The 6,570-nt window shown below is 49.9% G+C and overlaps 1 pseudogene; it reads right to left on the bottom strand.

Moving 5' to 3' along the window:
- Positions 1 to 5,111: 5,111 nt before the first annotated feature.
- On the bottom strand, positions 5,112 to 5,842 carry LOC147635555 (uncharacterized; annotated as a pseudogene).
- Positions 5,843 to 6,570: the final 728 nt, after the last annotated feature.

Genomic DNA, 6,570 nt, shown 5'->3' with positions numbered 1-6,570 from the left:
GAGAATGGCAAACTTTCTTTCCATGTTTCGTTTTCAGATTGTGCATACTCCAGGAAAGAAAAATGTGGTGGCCGATGCACTATCTAGGAGGCCTTATGTTGTTGCAGTCTCAGTGGCCTCTCATGGAGACCTATCTGCTATGAGAGATTTGTATCATTTGGATGCTGATTTTTGCCATATATGGACTGATTTGATGGCGGGTCATTCACATGCCTCTTATGCTATCAACGAGGGTTATCTCATGAAGGATAATTGCCTATGTGTGGTAAAGGATTTGCGTCCAAAGGTTATGGACGAATGTCACGCTCCACCTTATGCTGATCATCGAGCTATTATGCCTACTACTCGCATGATTCAGAGGTATTTCTTTTGGCCGAGCATGCGTAAAGACATTGAGGCTTATGTGCGTGCCTGTATTACTTGCCAAAAGGTGAAATTTGACAGGCAAAAGCCTCCAGGATTGCTTCAGCCATTGCCTATTCCCTCGCAACCTTGGGAAAGCATTACTATGGATTTTATTATGGACTTGCCTAGATCCCAGCATGGGAATGATGCTATTTGGACTATTGTGGACAGATTTAGCAAGCAAGCTCACTTCTTGCCCGTCAAGAAAACCATCAAAGCTGATCATATGGTAAAGCTTTTTCTTGCTACTATTTTCAAACATCATGGTATGCCTAAATCCATTGTTGGGGATAGAGATCCCAGGACTACAAGCCTATTTTGGAGGGCTTTGTTTGATAATATGGGTACTAAACTTGAGTTTTCATCAGCTTATCATCCCCAAACGGATGGCCAAAGTGAAGCTGCAAATTCAGCCGTGTTGGATTTATTGAAATGTTATGTGGCAGATCAAAAGACTGCATGGGAGAAGTATCTTCCACTTGTTGAGTTTGCCTACAACAATACGATCCATGCTTCCACAGGAAAGGCTCCATTTGAGATTATTTATGGCAGAGTGGTATGGCCACCCATCCTTCGTACCAAGGATGAGATATTTGCAGACAGCTGATGAATATATTCGTGACTTGGATGTTGCCTTTGGTCAGGTGCGGACAGCCATTGCAAGATCTCAGGATAAGCATAAAATGGCTGTGCTAACAAGCATAGAAGGGACATGGAAGTCAAAGAAGGTGATTGGGTATTGCTGAAATTTGACAAGGCTAGGCGTCGGAAGAGGCCAGGACGCAAAGGATCATATCCTAAGCTTTCTCCTCGCTATTATGGACCCTTCAAGGTGATTCAGAAGATCAATGAAGTGTCTTACAGGCTTGCTTTACCTAGTCATTGGAAGATTCACAATGCTTTTGATGTGAGTCTATTTCGGAAATATGTGGGGCCAGATCCTGATGAGCCTGTTCACAGAAGATCCCCCAGAAATTGAAGAGCTTGAGGAGATCCTCCAGCCAGAACAGATTGTTTTTCACAAGGAGAGAAAGCTACCTGCAGGAAAGCTTTCCAGGAGATACCTTGTGAAGTTTAAGAATTATTTGCCTATTGATGCCAAATGGGTAAATGAGGATTATTTTGCAGATTATCCGCAATTGTTGCAGGCATATCTTGAGGCTTTTCAGTTGAGGTCAACTCTTTAGAAGGCCGGGGGGATGTCACCAATTTGGCCGACCATTTGGTCCATCTCCAGTTTTGCGTCTCGTTCACTTGAGGCCAGGCCGGTGTCTCATGTGAAGAGGCCAGTATTTTGCTGACATGGACGGGAGCCAGACTAGTGCCACCCGTGTGTTAGCAGGATGGTGTCGTATGGACGGGAGCCAAACTGGTGCCACCCGTGTGACCTAGACTGTGTTGGACCCATGGGAATGTCACGCCATGGAAGAGCCAGTATTCGTGCCGTGTTTTGCCTATGGGACTGTCACACCATAGGGAGGAGACTCGTGTCTGGAACTGTGTCTTACCTATGGGACTGTCACTCCATAGGAAGACCAGGTTTTTATGTTTTTATGTCGTGCCAGTTTTGTGCCGACAGATATTTTGTACTTGTTCCATGAACGGGAGATATGTCCATGTTACTATTTGCACATGCACACATATTTTGCATGTTTGAAACTGTTTTCACATGACATGTATTTTTGTGTTTGCCTGCTTGACGTGTTACTTACTGAGCGGGGACGCCTGCCAGTGAGTCGTGAAGTCTGCTCTGTATTCTGACGAGTTTTGGTGCATGTGAACATGTGGTAAGTATGTCGCACATGTTGTTTTAATGTTTCATATTCTAACCTTTTATTTTATAAGGTTTAATGTTCACACACACTTAAAAGTGGGCACCCACTTAGGGGCCAAGGTGGGGAGTCCCACTTTAAGTGAGTGTGGGGGTGGGCATGGTCACCTACCCACACTCCTCACCCACATGCAAGCGTAGAGAAACTCCACCTTTAATTTTATAAAAGAAAACGTTTCCTTTCAAGCGTGGGCATGATTCGCTTCCACCTTACGTGAGACAACCGGCGACTCTCTTTCTGCCGCATGCTTTCAGGGGGCTGATTACTGTTGCAGGTGGCTGCGCCTACACCATCTTCCCCCCTACAGGACAGGCTGCGCATACCTCATCAGGCTACAGCCTCAGGCGCCTGTGTACAGCAGCCAGGCGGCGTTTTTCTCACAGGCGGCTGTGTGCACCTCAGCCCCTTCAGTAGGCGGCTGTCACCTCCAAGGGCTACACTGCTGCGCTGCCTCCTCTCCTGCAGGCGGCTGCTTCTACTCCCATATAGGCAACTACACCCTCTACAGGCTGCGCCTATTTTACCTGCAGGGCTGCCCACCATCCTCATAGGTGGCTGCCCCTTTACTCTTGCAGGCAGCCGTGCTGTCCACTTCCTTCATAACAGGCTGCTCCTCCACACCATCTTCTTCCCACGCTGCAGTCGGGTATCTTCTCCCTTGCAAGTGGGTACTCCTAACCTCACAGCAGGCGGCTGTGGTCTCTTGCGGTGGTACTTGTCTTGGTGGTTCACCACGAGGCGACTGTGTCTTCATCAAGGTGTTATATCTTCTAAGGCTATCTCTTGGTTTTCTACTTTGAAAGAGGTGGCACATCTTCTCCACTCGCATTCTACAAGGGGACTTCGCATCTCCTAGGTGGCTTCATCATACCACGGGTATTGGTTCTCTATCAGCTATCCACAAGTAAGTGAATTTCAGATTTAAGTAAAGTATTTTGTGTTTAAATCTGGTAAGGGATTCCCGACTCCCTATACGGCCAACACCCGTTCGGTGCCGGGTTGTCCAACCTCTATTGGAGAACCTCGGTCCAAAGTGCTGAGATCGGGAGAGCCAGGCGTTAGTACGAGAGCGCATGTTTGTGCGTGGTCTCGGAACACCAATGAGGCGCTCTCCGCGGAGTCCAGTGAAAGCACAGGACCGTAGAGATTGGACCACACTAGTGGTCATTCTGCTTCGAGCTTCTACATCGAAATTCGACTTCGAGCCTCTATTTGTTTGGTACTGTTTTCATATGTACATGGACAACATCTGGTTCTTGGAACCCATGGAGCATTGTATTCATTAAATACTCCCAATAAATATATCATATATTGAGGGGGGGGTCGGCCCGTTCCGGCCCCAGTGCTGGTGTCCATCTTTCCATTTCATTTCATTTCAATTTCAAGTTGTGTTAAGTTGTCCATTTCAAATTTGTGGTTTTAAAGTTGTGCTATTAAGTGTGTGGGTGTCCAACGGAGTCTTTCCCACTTGACGGGATCGGTTTCAGCGAGCTTAAGGCTTGACCGCACGAGAGAGGCTGAGCATCGTCTTCACAGGAGTGTTGCCTCTCTACAGAGACTCCTCGAGAGTCACCAGGACAGCGAGTGGGTGGGGGTACAACTGGCACAGGCTCAACAGGAGCTGTGAGAGACTGAGGAGCGTAGACATGATTTCCTGTTTCACAGATAGGCGGCTCAGTGGACACAGGTAGGGGACCGAGTGACAGGGGAGTTCTTTTTGGTTATTGGTCCTTGTCATTCTAGAGCAGGAGTGCGACGACTCCGTAGGACCGATGACACTTTGGCCACGGAGCCGACGAGATGAGAGAGATTGCTTTACAGTTTTACCAAGAGCTTGTGACAGAGGAGGCTCCCTCGTTGACTTGCATGGAGAACCGACAGCGAGTCTTGAGCTATGTTCGCAGGACAGTGACTGATGATATCCGCAGACAGCTTACGGCTCCTTTCACTAGTAGTGAGTTACATGATGCTTTGCGTGCTTTGGCTCGTGACAGTTGCCCAGGAGAGGATGGTCTTTTGCCCTCTTTTTTCTTACGGTATTGGGAGCTCGGTGTGGAGGGGCTAAGGCTTGCCTTCCAAGAGGTGATGGACAGTGGTTTGATGCCTGAGGCTCTCTCTGAAGGATTGATTTTTCTTATTCCCAAGGAGGGAGGAGACTTAGATGAGATTAGAGAGTGGAGACCGATCACAATCTTAAACTCACCCTACAAAATTGTTGTGAAGGCCTTGAGTTTGAAATTGCAGCCCATGCTTGATAGCCTTATCCACTCTACGCAGACTGGATTTGTCAAGGGACGCAACATCCTTGACATTATCTTTACTTTCTAGGAGGCTGTGTCTCTTGCTCGTATGAGGGAGGAGCCCTTGGTAGTGCTATTGCTTGATTTTGAGAAGGCCTATGATCGGGTAGATTGGGCTTTCCTTGAGGCCACGATGATACAGATGGGTTTTCCTGAGCCTTGGATCAGGGGTGTGGCTGCGCTCTATAGATCTGCTCACAGTCAGTGACTGTAAAGTCGTAGAATCCGTCGCCATAACTACTGTGCAAGAGGGCAATCCCAATGGCAATGTCGCTGTCTCCTGCAGGTGGCCACAGCCAGAACAGTCGAGAGGCCTGCCGCCATAACTAAGCCAGGTGTCCACAGCTGTGGCTCTATGTGCAACCTAGCCACTGGAAGGTAACTGTACGCCTGGGCTGCTGACTACTCCAGATGCGCTGCCAGAAGGCTATCAAGAACTCTGCTGAAATGCCCTGCCGCCACCAATGCTCAGCCGCGGCTGGGCTGACCTGTCGCTGGGCCAAAAGAATGTCTGCCAAGCCGTGCCGAGTACTGAAAGAAGGGCGTGGGCGGCCCCGAAGCAAGAGGGTGGGTCTCACCACTGCCACTCTCCTGGGTCCCACTGCAAGCGTGCCAATGGGCGAGACTCCCATGCCCACAGGCGCCACTCAGAGTCATAGGTGATGGACGCTAGGTCAGGGTCTACATGCCATATCCTATCGCAAGCGCCCACGACTCGGATACGCTGGAAGACGCAGTCAACCACTAGCTCTGTCTCTGTCCTGACTCTGTGAAGCCGACCCCCCTCACCTACATCAAAGAACAATGTGTGATCCTCTGTGCAGCCTCTAACTGAAATGAGTATCTCCATGCGCGTGAAGGCTCCCATCCAGGTGGGAGGGGTCGGCTCCCTCGGCTAGAACCAAGCCGTAGGCACTGCAGCCTCAATATCACCCACCATCTGCGGTACTCCCCTCATACCGGCCAGCCTCAAGGTCTGCTGCTCCGCAGGCAAGTGCCAAAACTGAATCGAATCACCCAAGCATCTAGCAGGCCCAGCGGCTAAGACTCCCCAAGAAACATGCTGCTTGCATCCAACCATGTGACCTCTATCTGTCTGAACCTGTGGATTCCAGACCAAGGGCTGTCTCAAGACCTCCTCAATGCAGGTGGGTGTAGATTGAATAAGGGCGGGACGTAGCTGCTCCCATATCCGCAACAAACTACATGCAAATCTGTCCTCAATCCTCCGCTTGTATCCAACTCTGCGCATCTCGGTGAAAATCCATCTGACCTCTGCCTGCCAAGGGCCTCCAGAAGCCGGAGTGCATCTGTCTTCCAAGTCTGGATAAGAGGAGCTCCTTCCAAGGCGCCGCGCCAGGTAAGAGTCCTCGAACAATGAGCTTGCTCAGGAGCGCTCGGCTCTGGCAAGCTGGGTCCACAATCCCCAAACCGCCCAATGCAGTCGGCAAAGTATTAACTGGCCAGGCAACTCTGGTTCGAGCCTGCCCACCATCTCTCCCAGACCATAGAAGGCCCTGATCAGCCCGCTGCACCTGACTGATACAGGATCCTGAAAAAATCCAGCAAGAAGTGATGTACCACATGGAGGCCAAGAGCACCTGATTCACCACTACCACCCGTCCTGCAAGAGAAAGTCTCGCGGAGCTCTAGAAAATAAGCTTCCGCCTGATGCTCAGAAGTAGGGGTGCAATCTGCTGCTCCGCTGTTAGATCAAGTCCTACCTGGCAGCCCAGGTACCGCACAGCCCTGCCAAGGGGACCTACTGGAACTGTGTGCTAGGAAGCCACTGTGGTGGCTCATCCCCACTAACCCAAAAACCACAAGACTTGTGCCAAATAATCTTGGCACCAAATGCATCGCAAAACTACTCAAGAGCTGTATGGAAATGAGTCAGATTGGCCTCTTGGCCATGCAAGTAGGCTGCTGTATCGTCTGCAAACTCCGAGTCCAACAACTCCTCTTCCCTCATCGGGAGACGGAGGCCCTGCAAACCCGTATCCTGTGCAATGAAAAAAGAGCTCATCGCCTCA

The sequence above is a fragment of the Cibotium barometz genome, chromosome 9, assembly GCF_041138505.1.
Source record: "Cibotium barometz isolate CiBa-2024 chromosome 9, ASM4113850v1, whole genome shotgun sequence".
Lineage (NCBI taxonomy): Eukaryota > Viridiplantae > Streptophyta > Polypodiopsida > Cyatheales > Cibotiaceae > Cibotium > Cibotium barometz.
This window is presented reverse-complemented; position numbering and strand designations above follow the sequence as displayed.